Source organism: Artemia sp. Qi Xiang Cuo, chromosome 8 (genome assembly GCF_049724085.1).
Source record: "Artemia sp. Qi Xiang Cuo chromosome 8, ASM4972408v1, whole genome shotgun sequence".
Classification (NCBI taxonomy): Eukaryota; Metazoa; Arthropoda; class Branchiopoda; order Anostraca; family Artemiidae; genus Artemia; species Artemia sp. Qi Xiang Cuo.
This window is the reverse complement of record NC_142801.1, coordinates 17,316,255-17,336,286: the sequence shown is the minus strand read 5'-3', so window position 1 is coordinate 17,336,286 and position 20,032 is coordinate 17,316,255. Positions and strand designations below refer to the sequence as shown.

General features: G+C 34.0%; 1 long non-coding RNA gene across 1 annotated transcript; it reads right to left on the bottom strand.

Moving 5' to 3' along the window:
* Window positions 1-14,096: 14,096 nt before the first annotated feature.
* Window positions 14,097-19,203, bottom strand: LOC148949203 (uncharacterized). The gene is made up of 3 exons (XR_016142073.1): window positions 19,103-19,203; window positions 17,331-17,513; window positions 14,097-14,246 (listed from the first exon to the last, which is right to left on the bottom strand). It is a non-coding gene; the product is annotated as an uncharacterized LOC148949203 (long non-coding RNA).
* Between the last annotated feature and the right edge of the window lie 829 nt (window positions 19,204-20,032).

Below are 20,032 nucleotides of genomic sequence, written 5' to 3'. Positions count from 1 at the left end.
GCCACAGACACGAAAACAGAATCACAAGCAAAAACAGGCAAAAAAACAAATATAATATCACAAGCTGAAGAAAAACGTTTGGAAAATGACGAAAACATCGACGCAGGACCGGGATAAGATTTAGAAACAACCACGAATACAGCAATTGAGCCAGAAGAAGGGGACATAAATTTTAAAAACGGCAAACTAAAACAGAAACTTAAGCAGGTGAGGAGCACCATAAAAACATGGACAGTTATGAACTCACTTCCGCTGTGCTAATATTTAATTGGCGTTTTCACTCTTGGTATTTGCCAGTCGAAATTTTCCGGGTGTAACCTGAAAATTTATAGACCGAGCATGTTCCTGGACTTTACTAAGTGATATTAGTGACCTTGGTTCTTGTTAATTGGATTATATGATTTGTGTTATGGTCCTAAGCAGTGTAAGAAATCAGAGGTGAGAATTTTGTTCCAAATAGCTACTGTCTGACACAAAGGAGCCTCTTGAAAAAGACTTAGATGTCCAACCTTTTCTGCCTTAAAAAGAAACTAAACTAGAACCCCGCCAAACTCCAATGTCTAAATCGACCACACAGCTAAAGGGGATACAAGCCCTAAACATCCTTCAAGATAAAAGTACTGGTAAAACCCCTGGCAAAAAAGGAAAAATGATTCAATTAGATCACCCCCTAAAGAACCCCAACTAGTGATTAGATCACTGCCTGATGATTCCCCACCAATTAAATCACTACCTATGTCTTTAAATCACCCATATTAATACATTGTGACCATCTAGAAAACGAATTGTCAACCCTTTATTAAAGATCAGTTGATAGATATTAGAAAGCCTATATTTCTACTAGCTAACTCAACTTTTGAAGTAGTCTTCCTGAGAAAAGGTCTGAAAAGATCTTTAGTTTACCTCTCACAAGGCCGGAGATTTAGTCCTTTCAAGGTCCAAGGAACTAATAGTTGAGAGTTCCAAAATCTTTGCACTTGAAAAGAAGTAGAAAAGTCGTATAAATACGTGATTTATGGGGTTGACACCGGTATACCAACAGAGAAATTTACAGCTGAACTAATTGATTCTTCGGGTCATCCCGTCAAACAACAGCCACAAGACTCAGCTTGAAAAATGAAGGGAATCTTGTACCCAGTTGCTCAGTGCTCTTTGTAAGCAAAAAAATAGCTGCAAAGAAAAGTTTTTTTGTATGGTATGGCCCTTCGCAATGAGTCCTATAAACCAAAACACCTATAATTCATAATTTTGTCTGGCCTATCACAAGAGAGGCGAGATCCTACGAGCCTCTTCTTAACCAAATTGCAGCCTTTCTCTTCTCAACTTCCAGTTTTATTGCATCCACAAACTATTCATCATTATATCAAGAATGGCAAAGGTTAGCCACATACCTCGCAGTTTCTCACCGTGTCAAGGTTAAGAATGAATCAGTTGACCTGAAAAATATCCTTAAAAAAGGCCATTACTACGCTCCTAGGAGAGGAAATCTTTCAAAAATCTACGGTCCAACTTTTTTCCTACAAAAAAGGCATGGAATATAACTCAAACTTAACATGATCTTCGATCCCAACTGTTACCAAATCCCCCAGAAATTTAGCAGAATCACCTGCATCTGAAACGATGGTAGAAGCCTCAAGGCATAGTAAAATAAAAAAAGCCGACGAATACAGTAACACAGAGATTGACGAACCCCCAGGAACCCTCTTCAGGCGAGGATGATATTCAAAGCAAAACGAGAAGCCAAGCGAGAAGATTCCCAACAAGATTTCCTGACGACTAATTATTGTGTTACTTTTCATTTTTAACTAATTTATCCCTTTCTAATAACATTGTCTCTAATTTTTCTGATATGGAAAGTAACCAGTACACCAGCCATATAAGCAGCCCCGATTGTATCTTAACTCATGCTAATTGTAATTACCTTGATATTCTCGTTTTTGCTACAAATTTAATTGCAAATTTTAAAGTATTCACCTTAAATATGTTACAATTTGTTCCTTATTGTAAATAAATGATTACAAACAGGAAAAAGCAAAGAATTTTTCTTCTTTGAAATAGAAAAAGACAAACTTCAAAACACCAAGTAGTAGATAACTCAAGTAGTAGATAAACATTAAGTAGTAGATAAATCGAATGTATACAATGATTTATTATTTCAATGATCGTATTTTAATGCAAGTTGCTAACAAAATTCCCATTCACAGTATAGATCCTTTATGTAAAATCTTATTTTAGTTACTATGGACTGGAAGTTTGTTCTTTACTGTAAAACTGTCCCCATGAAACCCTGTGTGGCGCAGTGGATAGGCTGTTGGAATTATACTAATATATTATACTAAGGTCATAGGTTCAATTCCTGCCGCAGGCAACTTTTACATAATTGTCAATTTAAAGTCGAAGCAAATTTCTACTAATAAATACTACTTGAAATCCTCTTGACTGACACCATTTATGATCGATCCTTTATGTTATACATAATAAAACCAACATATAACAGTTACTATGGACGAGAGATCGTTCTTTACTGTAATAAGAGCACGAGTCGCTCTTTACTCAGAGCTCGTTTCTGCGAATTTGTAGGTCCGGTAACTACTATTCAGGTGAAGTCACATTTGTTCATTGTTGTTATTACTTAAATTTTATTATGGGGCGTGATCGTCTCTTACTAGGTTGCTAGCTGCCATCGCAACCCGGATTCCAGTTACTATGGCTATAGTTCGTCCTTTAATGTAAATTTTAGACCAAAGCAAACAAATTACATGTTTGAGCTAGAAATATAATCTTATTTTATTTACTATGGGCTGAAGTTCGTTCTTTACTGTAATTCAAATATCTTTGAAAAGACAGCAGTACGAAAATACATCAAAAATGCAATTTTTTTGACAAAATTGATTCTAGTTTAAAAAGTATTTTATTTTTAATTACAAAAGGCACTAGATGTTGCAATTGCCTTTAAAATGAGCTATTATACAGCTCTCTATGATTTTCCACTGCCCAGCTAGCTGAGCAGGAAAATCAAGCGGAAAGAAAAAAATATCCCGTTTGTGGAGAATAACGTGGTAAAAGTCAATTTTCTTGATTTTCAAGCCAATATATTTTCTTTGTTATTCAAGCCAAAGGGCGGTACGTTTCCTTTATAGAGAATTTGGACAAGGCGGTTCTAATGGTGTACTTTTTGTTTTGATCTGACTCTTTTTTTTAAGAGTTGGGGGGTTTTATATTTCTTAACATTGGAGGTGATCGTCTCTTACTAGGTTGCTAGCTACCGCTGCAACCCGGATTTAACTATAAATACAAACAGGAAAAAGCCTACGGCTTTTTCTTCTTTTAAATAGTAAGAGACGAAACTCAAACAATCAAGTAGCTAACTAAGTCCAATGTATGGAATGGTTTGTTATTTCAGTGATCGTCTTTTAATGTAAATTGTAAATGATTACAAACAGGAAAAACCCTAAGGATTTTCCTTCTTTGAAATAGAAAGAGACGAACTTCAAACAATCAAGTAGATAACTAAATCGAATGTATACAATGATTTATTATTCCAATGATCGTCTTTTAATGTAATTCTAATTGATTACAAACAGGAAAAAGCCTACGGCTTTTTCTTCTTTGAAATAGTAAGAGACGAACCTCAAACAATCAAGTGGCTAACTAAATCAAATGTATGTAATGGGTTTTTATTCCAATGATTGCAGTATGAAAAGACATCAAAAACGCAGTTTTTAGTGGAAAAATTTATTCTGTTTTAAAAATAATTTGTTTTAGTTACAAAAGGATTTTAACCCGATTAATTTCCTTTAAAATGAGCCACTGAACAACCCTCTACGATGTTCCAGTGCCATGCTATATGTGGAAAAGAAAAAAAGAAAAAAGAAAGAAAAAAAGATGCCGTTTAGGTAGAATGCTGTAATAGCTGCCACTTTTCTTGATTATCAAGCAAATATATTTCCCTAGCTGTTCAAGCCAAATGACAGAAAGCTTCCTATACAGGGGTTTCAGACACGGCGCTTCTAATGATGTACTCTTTGTTTGATCTGACTCTTTTTTTTAGTATTATGGGTTTTTATATTTCTTAACATTGGACGGGATCGTCTCTTACTAGGTTGCTAGCTACCGCTGCAACCCGGACTAGGTTGCTAGCTACCACTACAACCTGGATTACTATATGCTTTGATAAGTTCTTTCCTAGGTTTTGGCTATCTCTACATTTATGATAGCCATGAATCTCACATAATCTCCATTTATAATGAGCTACACAGACCCTTAATATAATTACTATGAGCTATAGTTCGTTCTTTAACACCAACTGTACACCGAATTACTAGCTACCACTACAACCCGGATAATATCTCTCCTTATGTTAAAATTACAATCAGGAAAAAGATAATGGCTTTTTCTTATTTTGAATAGCAAGAAAAGAACTTCAGAGAATCAAGCAACTAACTAAGTCCAATATGTAACATGGTTTGTTTTTACTAGGTTTCAGTCATCTCTACAGCCATGATACCGATGAAACTCACATAATTCCTATTTATTATTAATATTTACTATAGGCTTGAGTTCGTTCTTTACTATAAAATAAAAAAGCCTACGGCTTTTTCTTCTTTGGAGTAGTAAGTTACGACTCTCAAAGAAACAGGGAGCTAACTAAGTCCAATGTATGCAATGGTTTGGTCTTCTAATGATCGCCTTTTAATATAATATTTTTCACCCCATTAATTTTCTTTAAAATGAGCCATTGAACAACGCTCTACGATGTTCCAGTGTCAAGCTATCTGTGGAATTACTAACCTATACTATAATTAAGAGGCGTATAAAATTTAGTACAGGCAAGAGTTCGTTCTTTATTATAATGTGAAAAGACATCAAAAATGCAGTTTTTGGTGGAAAAATTTATCCTATTTTAGAAATAATTTATTTTAGTTACTATAGATTTTTAACCCAATTAATTTCCTTTAAAATGAGGCATTGAACAACTCTCTACGATGTTCCAGTGCCAAGCTATCTCTGGAAAAGAAAGAAAAAAAGAAAAAAAAATACCCCGTTTAGGCAGAATGTTGTAGTAGCTGCCACTTTTCTTGATTTTCAAGCCAATATAATTCCCTTGCTGTTCAAGCCAAAGGGCGGTAAGTTTTCGTTCAAGGGGTTTTGGACAAGGCGGTTCTAATGGTGTACTTTTGAATTTGATCTGACTCCTTTTTTAGGAACTATGGGTTTTTACATTTCTTAACATTGGACGTGATCGTCTCTTACTAGGTTGCTAGCTACCGCTGCAACCCGGATTTCTTGATTTTCAAGCCAATATATTTCCCTTGCTGTTCAAGCCAATGGTCTGTAAGTTTTCTATAAAGGGGTTTCCGACAAGGCGGTTCTAATGGTGTACTTTTTGTTTTGATCTGACTCCTTTTTTAGGAACTATGGTTTTTTATATTTCTTAACATTGGACGTGATCGTCTCTTACTAGGTTGCTAGCTACCGCTGCAACCCGGAAACAAATCCAGGTCGAATAAATTTTTTACCACCTTTGTTTTCAACTATACTCTGTCTCGTGTTTTAAATTAAAAAACCACAGAAAATCAGGCAACTAAGCTATTCAATTACATACTGTTGTGTGTTATTTACTAATTTTCAGGTCGATCCTTTATGTAGACTATGGGAGAGAGATCGTTCTTTACTGTAATATGACGACATTCATTATTTATCTTGTAGGTTTTCAGACAAGGTAATTCTAATGATGTACTTTTGTTTTGATTTGACTGTATTTTTAGGAGTTTTGTTATATTTCTTATCATTGGACTGATCGTCTCTTACTAGATTGCTAGCTACTGCTGCAACCCAGATTCACATATATAGATATTTATGAGAGGCAGCCTGGCCGAGTGGTCCAAGGCAATGGTTTTAGCCACCAGTCTCTTCGGAGGCGTGGGTTCAAATCTTACCGCTGGTATACGATTATGTTTGAAAGACTGCAGTGTGAAAAGACATCAAAAATGCAGTTTTTGGTGGAAAAATTTATTCTCTTTTAGAAATAATTTATTTTAGTTACAAAAGGTTTTTAACCCAATTAATATCCTTTAAAATGAGCTATTGAACAACCCTCTACGATGTTCCAGTGCCAAGCTATCTGTGGAAAAGAAAAAAAGAAAAAAAAAATATCCCGTTTAGGCAGAATGTTGTAGTAGCTGCCACTTTTCTTGATTTTCAAGCCAATATATTTCCCTTGCTGTTCAAGCCAAGGGACAGAAATTTTCCTATACAGTGGTTTCGGACAAGGCGGTTCTAATGGTGTACATTTTGTTTTGATCTGACTCTTTTTTTAAGAACTATGGGTTTTTATATTTCTTAACATTGGACGTGATCGTCTCTTACTAGGTTGCTAGCTACCGCTGCAACCCGGATTACTTATGATGATTTCTTAAGGAACATAATTAAAATTTCTTAATGTAATAAAAATAATTTGTTTTAATTACAAAAGGTTTTTAACCCCATTAATTTCCTTTAAAATGAGCCATTGAACAACTCTCTACGATGTTCCAGTGCCATGCTATCTGTTGAATTACTAACCTATACTATAATTTAGTGGCGTATAAAATTTAGTATAGGCAAGAGGTCGTTCTTTATTATAAGTTTTATAACTACAAAAAGTTTTTAACCCCATTAATTTGCTTTAAAATGAGCCATTAAACAACTCTCTACGATGTTCCAGTGCCAAGCTATCTGTGGAATTACTAACCTATTCTATAATTAAGTGGTGTATAAAATTTAGTATAGGCAAGAGGTCGTTCTTTATTATAACACTTGTTACCTGGGAGAAGGGGGTTCGATTCCCTGTGGGGGAGAACTTTTAATATGTTGAATTAAAAGCACTATCTTTTCAATTTAAAATTTAAAAAAGAAACTTGTTTATTTACATTCTAGCTAAAATAATGAAGATAATATGAATGAACCCCAGTGTTCAGTTTCTTTGGACTTGAGTTCGTTTTTTAACTATAAATACAAACAGGAAAAAGCCTACGGCTTTTTTTTCTTTTAAATAGTAAGAGACGAAACTCAAACAATCAAGTAGCTAACTAAATCCGATGTATGGAATGGTTTGTTATTTCAGTGATCGTCTTTTAATGTAAAAATATAAATACTGTAATCTTAACTATGGTGAAGTTACCTATGCACGTTAGTATAGGGAAGAGTTCGATCTTTATTATACTATCTCTGGATACAAAAAAAGAAAAAAAAAAAGAAAAAAATAAAAAAATATCCCGTTTAGGCAGAATGTTGTAGTAGCTGACACTTTTATTGATTTTCAAGCCAATATATTTCCCTTGCTGTTAAAGCCAAGGGACATAAATTTTACTATGCAGGGGTTTCGGACAAGGCGGTTCTAATAGTGTACTTTTTGTTTTGATCTGACTCTTTTTTTAGGAACTATGGGTTTTTATATTTCTTAACATTGGACGTGATCGTCTCTTACTAGGTTGCTAGCTACCGCTGCAACCCGGAGGTTGCTAGCTACCGCTGCAACCCGGATTGCTAGCTACCGCTGCAACCCGGATAACTAAATCAAATATATGTAATGGGTTTTTATTCCAATGGTCGTCTTTTAATGGAAAATAATATAAATACTGTAATCTTAACTATAGTGAAGTTGCCTATGCAAGTTAGTATAGGGAAGAGTTCGATCTTGATTATAATTACTATAGATTTTTAACCCAATTAATTTCCTTTAGAATGAGCTATTGAACAACCCTCTACGATGTTCCAGTGCCAAGCTATCTGTGGAAAAGAAAAAAAAAGAAAAGAGAAAAAAATATCCTGTTTGGGGAGAATAACGTGGTTAAAGTCAATTTTCTTGATTTTCAAGCCAATATATTTCCCTTGCTGTTCAAGCCAAGGGACAGAAAGTTTCCTATACAGGGGTTTCGGACAAGGCGGTTCTAATGGTGTACTTTTTGTTTTGATCTGACTCCTTTGTTAGGAACTATGGGTTTTTATATTTCTTAACATTGGACGTGATCGTCTCTTACTAGGTTGCGATCTATCGCTGCAACCCGGAAAAAACACACATTGTGCCCACATCGTTCTTTACTCAGGCAGTGCTAGCGCGCTGCCTATGATAATAAACTGATTACACACAGGAAAAAGCCTACGGCTTTTTCTTCTTTTAAATAGTAAGAGACGATCTTTATTGTATTAGAAATAATTTATTTTAGTTACAAAAGATTTTTTACCCAATTAATTCTCTTTAAAATGAGCCATTGAACAACTTTCTACGATGTTCCAGTGCCAAGCTATCTCTGGAAAACAAGAAAAAAAAATCCCTTTTAGGCAGAATGTTGTAGTAGCTGCCACTTTTCTTGATTTTCCAGCCAATATATTTCCCTTGATGTTCAAGCCAAGGGACAGAAAGTTTACTATACAGGGGTTTCGGACAAGGCGATTCTAATGGTGTACTTTTTGTTTGGTGTACCTTTTTTAGGAGCTATGGGTTTTTATATTTCTTAACATTGGACGTGATCGTCTCTTACTAGGTTGCTAGCTACCGCTGCAACCCAGATTCCTCATTATAATTTTAAAAATATTTTATCTTTAACTACAGAAGGTTTTAAAAAAATTAGGTACAAATGGCACTAGATCTAGATATTTCCTTTAAAATAAGCCATTGAACAATTCTCTACGATGTTCCAGTGCCAAGCTATCGGTGGAAAATAAGAAAGAAAAAAACATGCCGTTTGTGGAGAATAACGTGGTTAAAGTCAATTTTCTTGATTTTCAAGCCAATATATTTTCTTTGTTATTCAAGCCAAAGGAAGTTATTTCCCTTATAGGGGTTTCTGACAAGGCGGTTCTAATGGTGTACTTTTGTTTTGATCTGACTCTTATTTTTGGAGTTAGGGGTTTTTATATTGCTTAACGTTGGACGTGATCGTCTCTTACTAGGTTGCTAGCTACCGCTGCAAAACAGATAATACTTCAATTACTAAGGACGAAAGTTCGTTCTTTAATGTAATTAATTACAAAAGGTTTTTAACCCAATTAATTTCCTTTAAAATGAGCCATTGAACAACTCTCTACGATGTTCCAGTACCATGCTATCTGTTGAATTACTAACCTATACTATAATTAAGTGGTGTATAAAATTTAGTCTAGGCAAGAGGTCGTTCTTTATTATAATCTTTTAATGTAAAAAAAATATAAATACTGTAATCTTAACTATAGTAAAGTTGCGTATGCAAGTTAGTATAGGGAAGAGTTTGATCTTTATTATACTGGAAACAAAGAAAAGAGAAAAAAATATCCAGTTTAGGCAGAATGTTGTAGTAGCTGCCACTTTTCTTGATTTTTTAGTACTGATTTTTTAACTTGCGTGTAGATTGCTTTGATCTAGTCATTATGTATTCATGAATGAGACCATTTACAGTTTTGACGTTTCTCATATAGTAATTATGACGTCACTGCATCAAAAATACAGTTTTTATTGGAAAAATTTATTCTCTTTTAGAAATAATAATTTATTTTAGTTACTATAGATTTTTAACCCAATTAATTTCCTTTAAAATGAGCTATTGAACAACCCTCTACGATGTTCCAGTGCCAAGCTATCTCTGGATACAAAAAAAGAAAAAAAAATATCCCGTTTGGGGAGACTAACGTGGTTAAAGTCAATTTTCTTGATTTTCAAACCAATATATTTCCCTTACTGTTCAAGCCAAGGAACAGAAAATCTCCTATACAGGGGTTTCGGATAAGATGGTTCTAATGGTGTACTTTTTGTGTTGATCTGACTCCTTTTTGTAGGAGCTCTGGGTTTTTATATTCTTTAACATTGAACGTGATCGTCTCTTACTAGGTTGCTAGCTACCGCTGCAACCCGGATTACATTGGACGTGATCGTCTCTTACTAGGTTGCTAGCTACCGCTGCAACCCTGATAAGTCTTATTATAGTTTGATACCACGAACTGTTTGACTAGCACCATCAATAAAACCATGATACCGATGATACTAACAAAATTCCAATTTTATCCTATCGTTTTTTAATATAATTTTGGCAAAAAATACCAAATTCCACATATTTGCAGATAGGACTTTTTAAAAACTCTACAGTAAGATTCTCTCATACGCTGAATCTGATTATGTGATTTTCATTAAGATTCTATCACTTTTTTTTTCCACAGGATTTTATCACAGGATTTTTTTTCCTTTTTTTGAAAATAAGGCGAGTTTTCTCAGGCTCGTAACTTTTGATGGGTTAGATGAAACTTGATGAAACCTATATATTTAAAATCAGTATAAAAATTCGATTCTTTTGATGTATCTATTGGTATCGAAATACCGTTTTTTAGAATTTCGGTTACTATTAAGACGAGTCGCGTTTTCTATTCAGTTCGTTAACACGAACAGTTGGATAAGTTACTATGGACTAAAGTTCGTTCTTTAATGTAATCCTCTCCCCCCCCTCCCTCTTTATGTGGAGTATATAGTAAATCCTGCAAGAACAAAATACCCGTGCCGTCAGATATCTCAAATAACACTTTTACATTATTATTTATTGCTTGATTATAATACTACCTTTTTATTAAACTTCATACTGCAATCTTTTCAAAGATATTTCATTATTAAAATCCAATTTTCAACACCGATTGTCTACTAAGCCTCACACTTTTGGTTTTTCTGTATAAAGTTACAAAAAGAATCTATATATCATAGGAAGCGCAATTGGATGCCTAAGTAAAGAATGATATTGGCACAATTTTTTTTTTTTTGGGGAGGGGGGGGGGTTAGACCAGGGCACTTCGTATTGAAGGAGTTGATGTAGAAACTTCGAAAAGAGCTCATTGGATTGGATATTGGAAGGGCCTTTCAACTACGTCTTATTGTCCCGAAATGTAACTAATAGAAATTTTGAGATAGCCATTCTATTCAAAATAGCCTAAATATCAAATAACAATGCCTTTGGGATTGAAACATGCCCAGAGATTAGTGGCAAGGATGAACCACAGGGTTCAGTTCCTTTGGGCTTTTACTATACATTTCGTTACCACGAACTGTTTGATTACAAACAGGAAAACGCCTACGACTTTTTCTTCTTTGAAATAGTAAGCGACGATCCTCAAACAATCACATAGCTAACTAAGTCAAATGTATGCAAGGGTTTGTTATTTCAATGATCGTCTTTTAATGTAAATAAAAAATTTTAATTGTTACTCAGACACCATAAATATTTTTCCTTTTAATACTTCAGTTACTATGTGGTACAGTTCGTTCTTTAATGTAAGTCTTATTATAGTTTGTTACCACGAACTGTTTGACTAGCACCATCGGGCTTTAACCAAAAGGTTGGTGGTTTAAGGCCAAGTAGGGCCGATTTCTTTTACTCTGTAAATCGGGTATCAATAAAACCATGATATCGATGATACTAACAAAATTTCAATTTTATCCTATCGTTTTTTAATATAATTCTGGCAAAAAATACTAAATTCCACATATTTGCAGATAGGACTTTTTCAAAACTCTACAGTAAGATTCTCTCATACGCTGAATCTGATGATGTGATTTTCATTAAGATTCTATCACTTTTAGGGTTTTTTTTTCCTTTTTTTCAAAATAAGGCGAGTTTTCTCAGGCTCGTAACTTTTGATGGGTTAGATTAAACTTGATGAAACCCATATACATAAAATCAGCATAAAAATTCGATTCTTTTGATGCATCTATTGATATCGAAATACCGTTTTTTAGAATTTCGGTTACTATTAAGACGAGTCGCTCTTACTATTCAGTTCGTTACCACGAACAGTTGGATCAGTTACTATGGACTAAAGTTAGCTCTTTAATGTAAAAATAGCAAAAATGTTTGTATATATTTTAGCAAGGAATTACAGAAATTTAAAAAACTTAAAAAATAAAACTAAAAATTTGAAGCATACTAGATGTCACAGTTAGAAATCATATTTGCTCTAATAATCAAATATCTTTGAAAAGACCGCAGTATGAAAAGACACCAAATTGTCAGTGGTTAGAAGACAAGCAACAATCAGAATCCATGTATATAGATATATGAAAGCCTGCCGCATGCCGAGTACCAGGGCCCGGTGGCGAAGCCGCCAGGCTCCCGGTTCTTTACTATAATTTATTTCAGTGATCGTCTTTTAATGTAAAAAAAATATCCCGTTTAGGCAGAATGTTGTAGTAGCTGCCACTTTTCTTGATTTTCAAGCCAATATATTTCCCTTGCTGTTCAAGCCAAGGGACAGAAATTTTACTATGCAGGGGTTTCGGACAAGGCGGTTCTAATGGTGTACTTTTTGTTTTGATCTGACTCCTCTGTTAGGAACTATGGGTTTTTATATTTCTTAACATTGGACGTGATCGTCTCTTACTAGGTTGCTAGCTACCACTGCAACCCGGATACCGCTGCAACCCGGATAGTGAAATGTTATTCCAATGATCGTATTTTACTGTATAATCAAATGTAACCTTTTATGACGTAATATATACCACAGACCTCTTTTCTTTTTCCCGTTGCATTAGTTACTATGAGATAGACTTCGGTCCTTAATGTAAAACTTTAGCGATTCTAAACTGAAAAACTAACTCAGTCCAATATATACAATGGTGTGCTTTTCTAATGATCGTCCTTTAATATAAACTATGGACTAAAGTTCGTTCTTTAATGTAAAAATTCGATGATCGAGCCTTTATGTAGCCCGGATTAAAAAATTATTATCATATCTTATATGTAACTTTTATTCTTTAAGTCTTCGATAGTCTAATGGTAAGTATGCCCACTTGTTACCTGGGAGAAGAGGGTTCGATTCCCCGTCGGGGAGAGCTTTTAATATGTTGAATTAAAAGCACTATCTTTTCAATTTAAAATTTAAAAAAGAAACTTGTTTATTTACTTTCTAGCTAAAATAACGAAGATAATATGAATGAACCACAGTGTTTAGTTTCTTTGGACTTGAGTTCGTTTTTTAACTATAAATACAAACAGGAAAAAGCCTAAGACTTTTTCTTATTTTAAATAGTAAGAGACGAAACTCAAACAATCAAGTAGCTAACTAAGTCCAATGTATGGAATGGTTTGTTATTTCAGTGATCGTCTTTTAATGTATCTCTTTTAGAAATAATTTATTTTAGTTACTATAGATTTTTAACCCAATTAATTTCCTTTAAAATGAGCTATTAAACAACTCTCTACGATGTTCCAGTGCCAAGCTATCTCTGGAAAAGAAGAAAAGAAAAAAAATATCCCGTTTGGGGAGAATAACGTGGTTAAAGTCAATTTTCTTGATTTTAAAGCCAATATATTTCCCTTGCTGTTTCAAGCCAAGGAACAGAAAGTTTCCTATACAGGGGTTTCGGACAAGGCGGTTCTTATGGTGTACTTTTTGTTTTGATCTGAATCCTGTTTTAGGAACTATGGGTTTTTATATTTCTTAACATTGGACGTGATCGTCTCTTACTAGGTTGCTAGCTACCGCTGCAACCCGGATTCTAATGATCGTCCTTTAATATAAAATATTCCTAAAAGTCTTAGTCATTTTGGATTTATTAAAGTTAAAACATTTAAAATGTATATTGTTTGCAGTAAAGTGTTCTGCTGCAAAAGTGCAAATTATGTTATTTGATGGAAAAAGTTTCGTAGATTAATTTCCATATTGGTCAATGTTGAAACAAAATAAAAAAACCGGGGATTTCAGAACCAGCTTTTGAGTCACTTATATCAGGTGAAAATCTGATGTGTTTGCTGGTCTTGAGCAGTGTTATCTCTAAAACGTTTCCCCATTTTTTGGCCAAGTTTCTCCAAGAATTTGTCAGTTTCCCAAAGTTCATTGTATTCAATTTAGCAATATTTGAATTTATTCGAACAAATGAGTAAGCACCGAATATAGAGACGTTATTTTTCAGTTTTGTATAAATTCTGTCTTTATTGTTTACATACAAGACATGACTACACAATAGAAAGAAAGTTCGAAAATAAAAAGGAGAAACAAGATGAGAGAAAATGATACACAAAATGAGACACAAAATGAGACACAAAATGATACACAAAAATGAGAGAAGAGAAGAGGGAGAAAAGAAGACAAATAGTCATACCGAAAAACATCCTTATATCTAACGTAGCTTCGTCATTGACTTTATGCTTAAAAATCACTAAGTATCCGGCATACGAGACAGCACCGACCAGGGACCAAATTGCGCCAACAGGAAAACCTTTCTCGATTTTTAAATCTGAGTAGCTTACTAGGGCCTGAAATTAATTAATCAATCCTTATTCAAAGCTAGAAAAAAAGGAGAGATTTTGATCATTTTTTTAATTTATTTTATTTTATCTCACAACTATCTTGAACAAAGATTAGGTTATAAGAAAGAAACTAGCAATGGAATGGCAGCTTCGAGACCTTTTTGGCCGATGTTGTTATGCAAAGGTATCTTGCTAACTAAAACGACTTCTATCGTCATTAATCTCTCTATGAAATATATAAATGCTAAGTTTATTAATTGATACAACAATTTCAGCTGTTAAAGGAGGAATTGAAAAACGAAATTTCTTACAAAAAATTATTTTGCTTTTTGTTTTACATTTGTCATTACTCGATGTCTTATACTTTAATCAATTTTCGTGTCTGGCAGTAATGAAATCAAGCAAGCTTTTGAATAGCAAAATGTCAATTGCCAAAAAGTTGATTTTTGATTGAAAAAAAGAGCAAAATATTACTTTTTCCTGTATTCTGGATTTAATTTTGCTTTTCTGCTAATTTGCTTCTCTGCTATTTTTCTCTGCAAATATATATTTTTCATAATCTTTCTGGTACTTGCATGATATACCCCTACCTAATACTCTTCATCTAATTAGAACATTGAATTTTCCATAATTTTGGGATTTCCCATAATTTTGTTAATAAAGTATTATATATTCATCATATTTTGATCCGGGAATCCCAAAATTATCGACAATTCAAGGTTCTAATTAGATGAAGAATATTAAGTAGGGGGTATATCATACGCCATCTTTATTATGGTGATGTCACCATCTGATTACATACAATCTGTGGGTTAGAGCACTGATTCCTCACCGATTTTGGACCATGCCCCACCTGGCATTTCTAAAATCCTGATGCCCCCTTCATGAATTTTAAACTTTTTTATTCAAAATTTTACATTTATTCATCAGAAGGAAGCTGAAAAGCCCCCTAACTTGGTATCTTTTTTGGGTTGTCTTCTAGACGTATTTTGCAATAGTAGTTAAATATATTTTCTGAATACAATACTTTTTATACAATGTATAATGTCATTGCAATGTTATCATGTATCTTTTTTGCTCTTTAAATGTATTTAAATGTCACTTCAGTCACATGATTTTTTTTCTTCAAAACTAAGGCTTTAAAGTATAATCAGCCGAAGGGTACACGTCCTACCCATTACCCTACAATATATTGCCGTGCCCCACCGGTGGGTCTTGCGCCCCACGTTCGGAATTACGGGGTTAGAGTAAAGCTTATCTTAGACCAGTATTTGCAAGGCTATTATATTTCTACTCAGCTATGGTAGCCAGGCACTAGGAACTTGAGTCAACACCGAGAAAATTGTGTAACATCACCGGGAAAATTACAATATTGAGATAATAGAGTAACAGAATTGAACAAATAAATCTTGCTTAGTATTTCTTCAATTCAGAACCTCTTATTTGAAATCTGTCACATTTTCTTTTTTTTTCTTTCTTAACTGAGACTAAAACTTTCAACTCAGAATTTATATTATCTTTTACAGCCTTTTTAGTGTCGGACTCACAGTATTAGAATTAAGATTCTTGTATTGTCCCTTGAAAGTATATATTATACATCTGTACTTTATACTCCATCCCATCAGCTACCCCTTTTCCCCTCAGGGACTTAGACGCCATTTGTAAGTACCACGGACCACTTCACCATCCCTTCTTTCGAGAAAAGAAAAAAAAGAGAACAGAGTTGCTCAAGTTGAAGAAAAACGTCACAGTAAATCACTTGCACGGTAAATCACATACAATACACAGGAGATTGAGATCATGACAATTATACGGAGATTATAACATTTTTTGTCTGTTTGAACTATTAGCTTAAATTATATTATGCGACGGCTTTTGTTTAAAGTAAAAAAAGAAAATATAAAATAGCACAAATTTAAAATAGCACAACTTTCAATGACACATTTAGAAGTTTAAGGTAGCCTATATTTTCATGCGAATGACAGCGAATAATACAAACAACTTTAAAAAAGCACAACTTTCAATGACACATATAGAAGTTTAAGGTAGCCTATATTTTCAGTTATGCCTTTGTAAATTAACTGAGGAGATTAATGGACTACTTGGTTAACTTTTAGCACCTTTTAGTTTGTCCCATTCACACCTCTCAAAAATGCTTCGAGTTTTCCATGAAACTATATCAGTTGTACAAACTAAAGTTTTCAGTGACGATCCGCTGTACTTCAGGTATTTTGTTGGTTTATGAGAACATTAGCCCCGAGCTGTTACAAATTGCCAGTAGAGTAGGCTAGTATAATAATCGTCGAGGCAAGCGGTTTGATTTACCCTATGAATAAGTCTTTCAATATTAGGGAAAAAATTAAATATCTGACATGAGTAACAATCATTTAAAAAAATATTCATAAACAAAAACATTTCTGTAAATAATTTCTCGGATGCCCAATGATTTGTAACAGACACACTATGCTTTTTATTTTTGCTAATGCAATATATTTTCAATATACGTTTGCAATATGCAAAATATGTTCAAAATTAGCAAGAACCAACCAGTATGAAGAATTTTGGCAGTGACTGGCGTAAATAGGCACGCCAGTTGGCATTTGAAAATAACTTCAAATGCCAACTGAGGGTGAGAAAAGGTTAAAGGGCAACAGGGAACAGGTCCAAGGAGAAGCGATTTCAACTAGTGTTGGGGGGGACATGAAATTTGCTGATGCCCTTCAATAATTTGTACAGGTTCGGGGAGAACCGGTGTCAACTAGTGATGGGGGGGATTTCCTGAGGCCCTTCAATGACTTGTAACAGACACACTGTGTTTTTTTATTTTTGCTAATGCAATGTTTTTCCTCACGAAAGAAACAGTTTGTGTTCATATAAAAGCAGGCCAAAAACCACCAGGGATACTTGTTTAGTTCTTTAAAAAAAGGTTAGCATAAATGATTTTCCATGCCAGCCAAACTATTTTGTTAAATAGCTTTTCCATTCGTTATTGAGGTACCCCTTGGTTCAGAATATTAAAATTAAATTTATGAAATAACACACTTCTTTCAAGAATATTCAAGTTTGATTAAAGGATAGGAGTAAACTTACCACTCCAATAATACTCAATATAACAGCAACTAATTTAGATAAAGTAAAGCGATCCAAAGTACTGCTGGGTAAAAACGCTGCAAAAATAAGAGTAATAAGACTAGAACTTGACGAGAGTACATTCACGATGCCAGCTTCTGTGTCTGAAAGAGCTGCCTGGTAGCTGTAGTTTCCAATAAACCACTAAAATAGATGAAAAACAAGTTAGAGAAAATGAATTCATAATCTACTCGCAGACGTGTTTTATCTGCTTCGTTCCATGGACACAAAGGAAACTTATGAAAGTAGTGGAAACATTTCATCTTGAAAATACCGATTACTGAAAAGCGAATTTTTTGACAAATTTGTGTTCTTTACATTAAGAGAGGCATGGGCTTTACAAGTTTCATGGTTTCTCGACAATTTTTTAAAGTAAGAAAAACCCTTACCCTAGCACAGATACTTGATATATATAATCAAACCAATACCATAAAATTAATTGTTGGAATTCACTGCTCTTCTGAATGAAAATCCCTAATCAGCTGACAGAACGGATCTCAACCCCCTTCCCAGGCTTTTTCAGCTCAACCACGTCGTTAATACAACCCAACTCTTCCAATATTCGATGTGATCGTTGCCATTTTTCCATCACATTATCAATACCTCCTAGGAAGAGGATTTTAACCTCTCCCTCGAGTTTGTACTGGCGGGCTGACCAATAATGGATCCTTAACTACATCTCCTTCAGAAATGGATACAGACTATGAAATTATACTCTGTCGTCACAGACTGGGCTTTCAAATTGTAATCCCTCTTTGTAAGTCTTTTTTTCTCTTACATTCCTTAGTTTCTTATTAGGAATAAACAAATCATCATGAAATGAGAACTGAACTGCGACATTAGGTTATCCATACTGAAAACAAAGGTACTGAGACCTTTTAATTTCTCTAAGGACGAACGATAGAATTATTCCAAACCTCGACAGGCACACTAAAAACCTCATTTTGACAACACAGGGCTTGATGCCACTCATTTTCTGTGAGTAGATGCCAAAGAAAACTACAAATTACAGAATAAGTTGCATGCTAAACTGACATACCAACCACTTCATTTCTAAGATTTAGGGCTGAAAGCCTCTCAATCTCTTAGACCCAAACACTAGGGAAAGAATTCTATCTTTTTTAGAATCTTTCACTTTCCAGAGTTACGTTCTGGCACACTTTATGCTGTACTATATATTATACATCTGTACTTTATACTCCATCCCATCAGCTACCCCTTTTCCCCTCAGGGACTTAGACGCCATTTGTAAGTACCACGGACCACTTCACCATCCCTTCTTTCGAGAAAAGAAAAAAAAGAGAACAGAGTTGCTCAAGTTGAAGAAAAACGTCACAGTAAATCACTTGCACGGTAAATCACATACAATACACAGGAGATTGAGATCATGACAATTATACGGAGATTATAACATTTTTTGTCTGTTTGAACTATTAGCTTAAATTATATTATGCGACGGCCTTTGTTTAAAGTAAAAAAAGGAAATAACTATAAACTCGAACATTAGTAAATAGGCTTTAAAAATGAGTTTACCAGTAAGCAAAACATAATAGTTAGGGATGAAACTTTAAAAATGGGCTTACAAGTAAGCAAAACATAATAGCTATGTATGAAACTTCAAAAATGGACATACCAGTAGGCAAAATGTAATAGCTAGGGATGAAACTTTAGAAATGGGCTTACCAGTAAGCAAAACATAATAGCTAGTGATGAAACTTTAAAAATGGGCTTACCAGTAGGCAAAACGTACTAGCTAGGGATGAAACTTCTCTCACTGAAAATCTTGAAACACCTAAGCTGTCTAAATTAGCATGTTCATCTGCTGTGTCTTGCGATGGCTGCTAAAAAGTAAAATATTAAATGATTTGTGAAATAAATGCAAGAACTAAAGGAAACTTTATATAAATAGTTCTTATTTAATACTTTACTTTCCAAAAAGACAAAGGGCATTCAGGTGAGCCTTTAAGAGAAAGTTGAGGGGGGTGTTGAACTAAATCAAAACATGTTATGTGCATATGGATTGTAAAAAGTCAGGAATGACTGAGTATATTAATTTGGAACTTTCAGGAAATGTCAAGGGATATGACCAACAAGACAATATTTGCATGCAACCACTACTACTACAACTACCATCACTACTACTGCTACTAATACTACTACTATATTACTCTATTTAGAATTGACAGGAAATTTGAACTTAATCAAAAGGCGCTATGTGCATATACATTGTCAAAATAGCGTATCTCAGGAATTGATTTGGGTATTAAGTTGGAACTTTCAGAAAATACCTAAAGGGGAAGGTCATCTGACCAAAAGGCAATATGGGTGCGCTACCACTAATATTACTATCCCTGCTAAATTTACTACTACTGCTTCAACTACTACTTCTACTGCAACTACTTCTAAGGCTAAGAGCATTGAGATGAAAATTTCAAGAAGTATGTGAACATAAAATTTATCAAAAGGACATATCAGCAATGTGACAGCAATGACTAATTGTTATTGTCATATTACGTTTTATAATAACTTGATATTGGTTCTTTATTCATAATAAAAATTTCTTTTCGAAATATAAACTTGTATAAATATTGCATTCACTTATTAAGTCGTATACGAAAAAGATCAATCTCTTTGTATTTTTTCAACATTTTGTAAACAGCAAC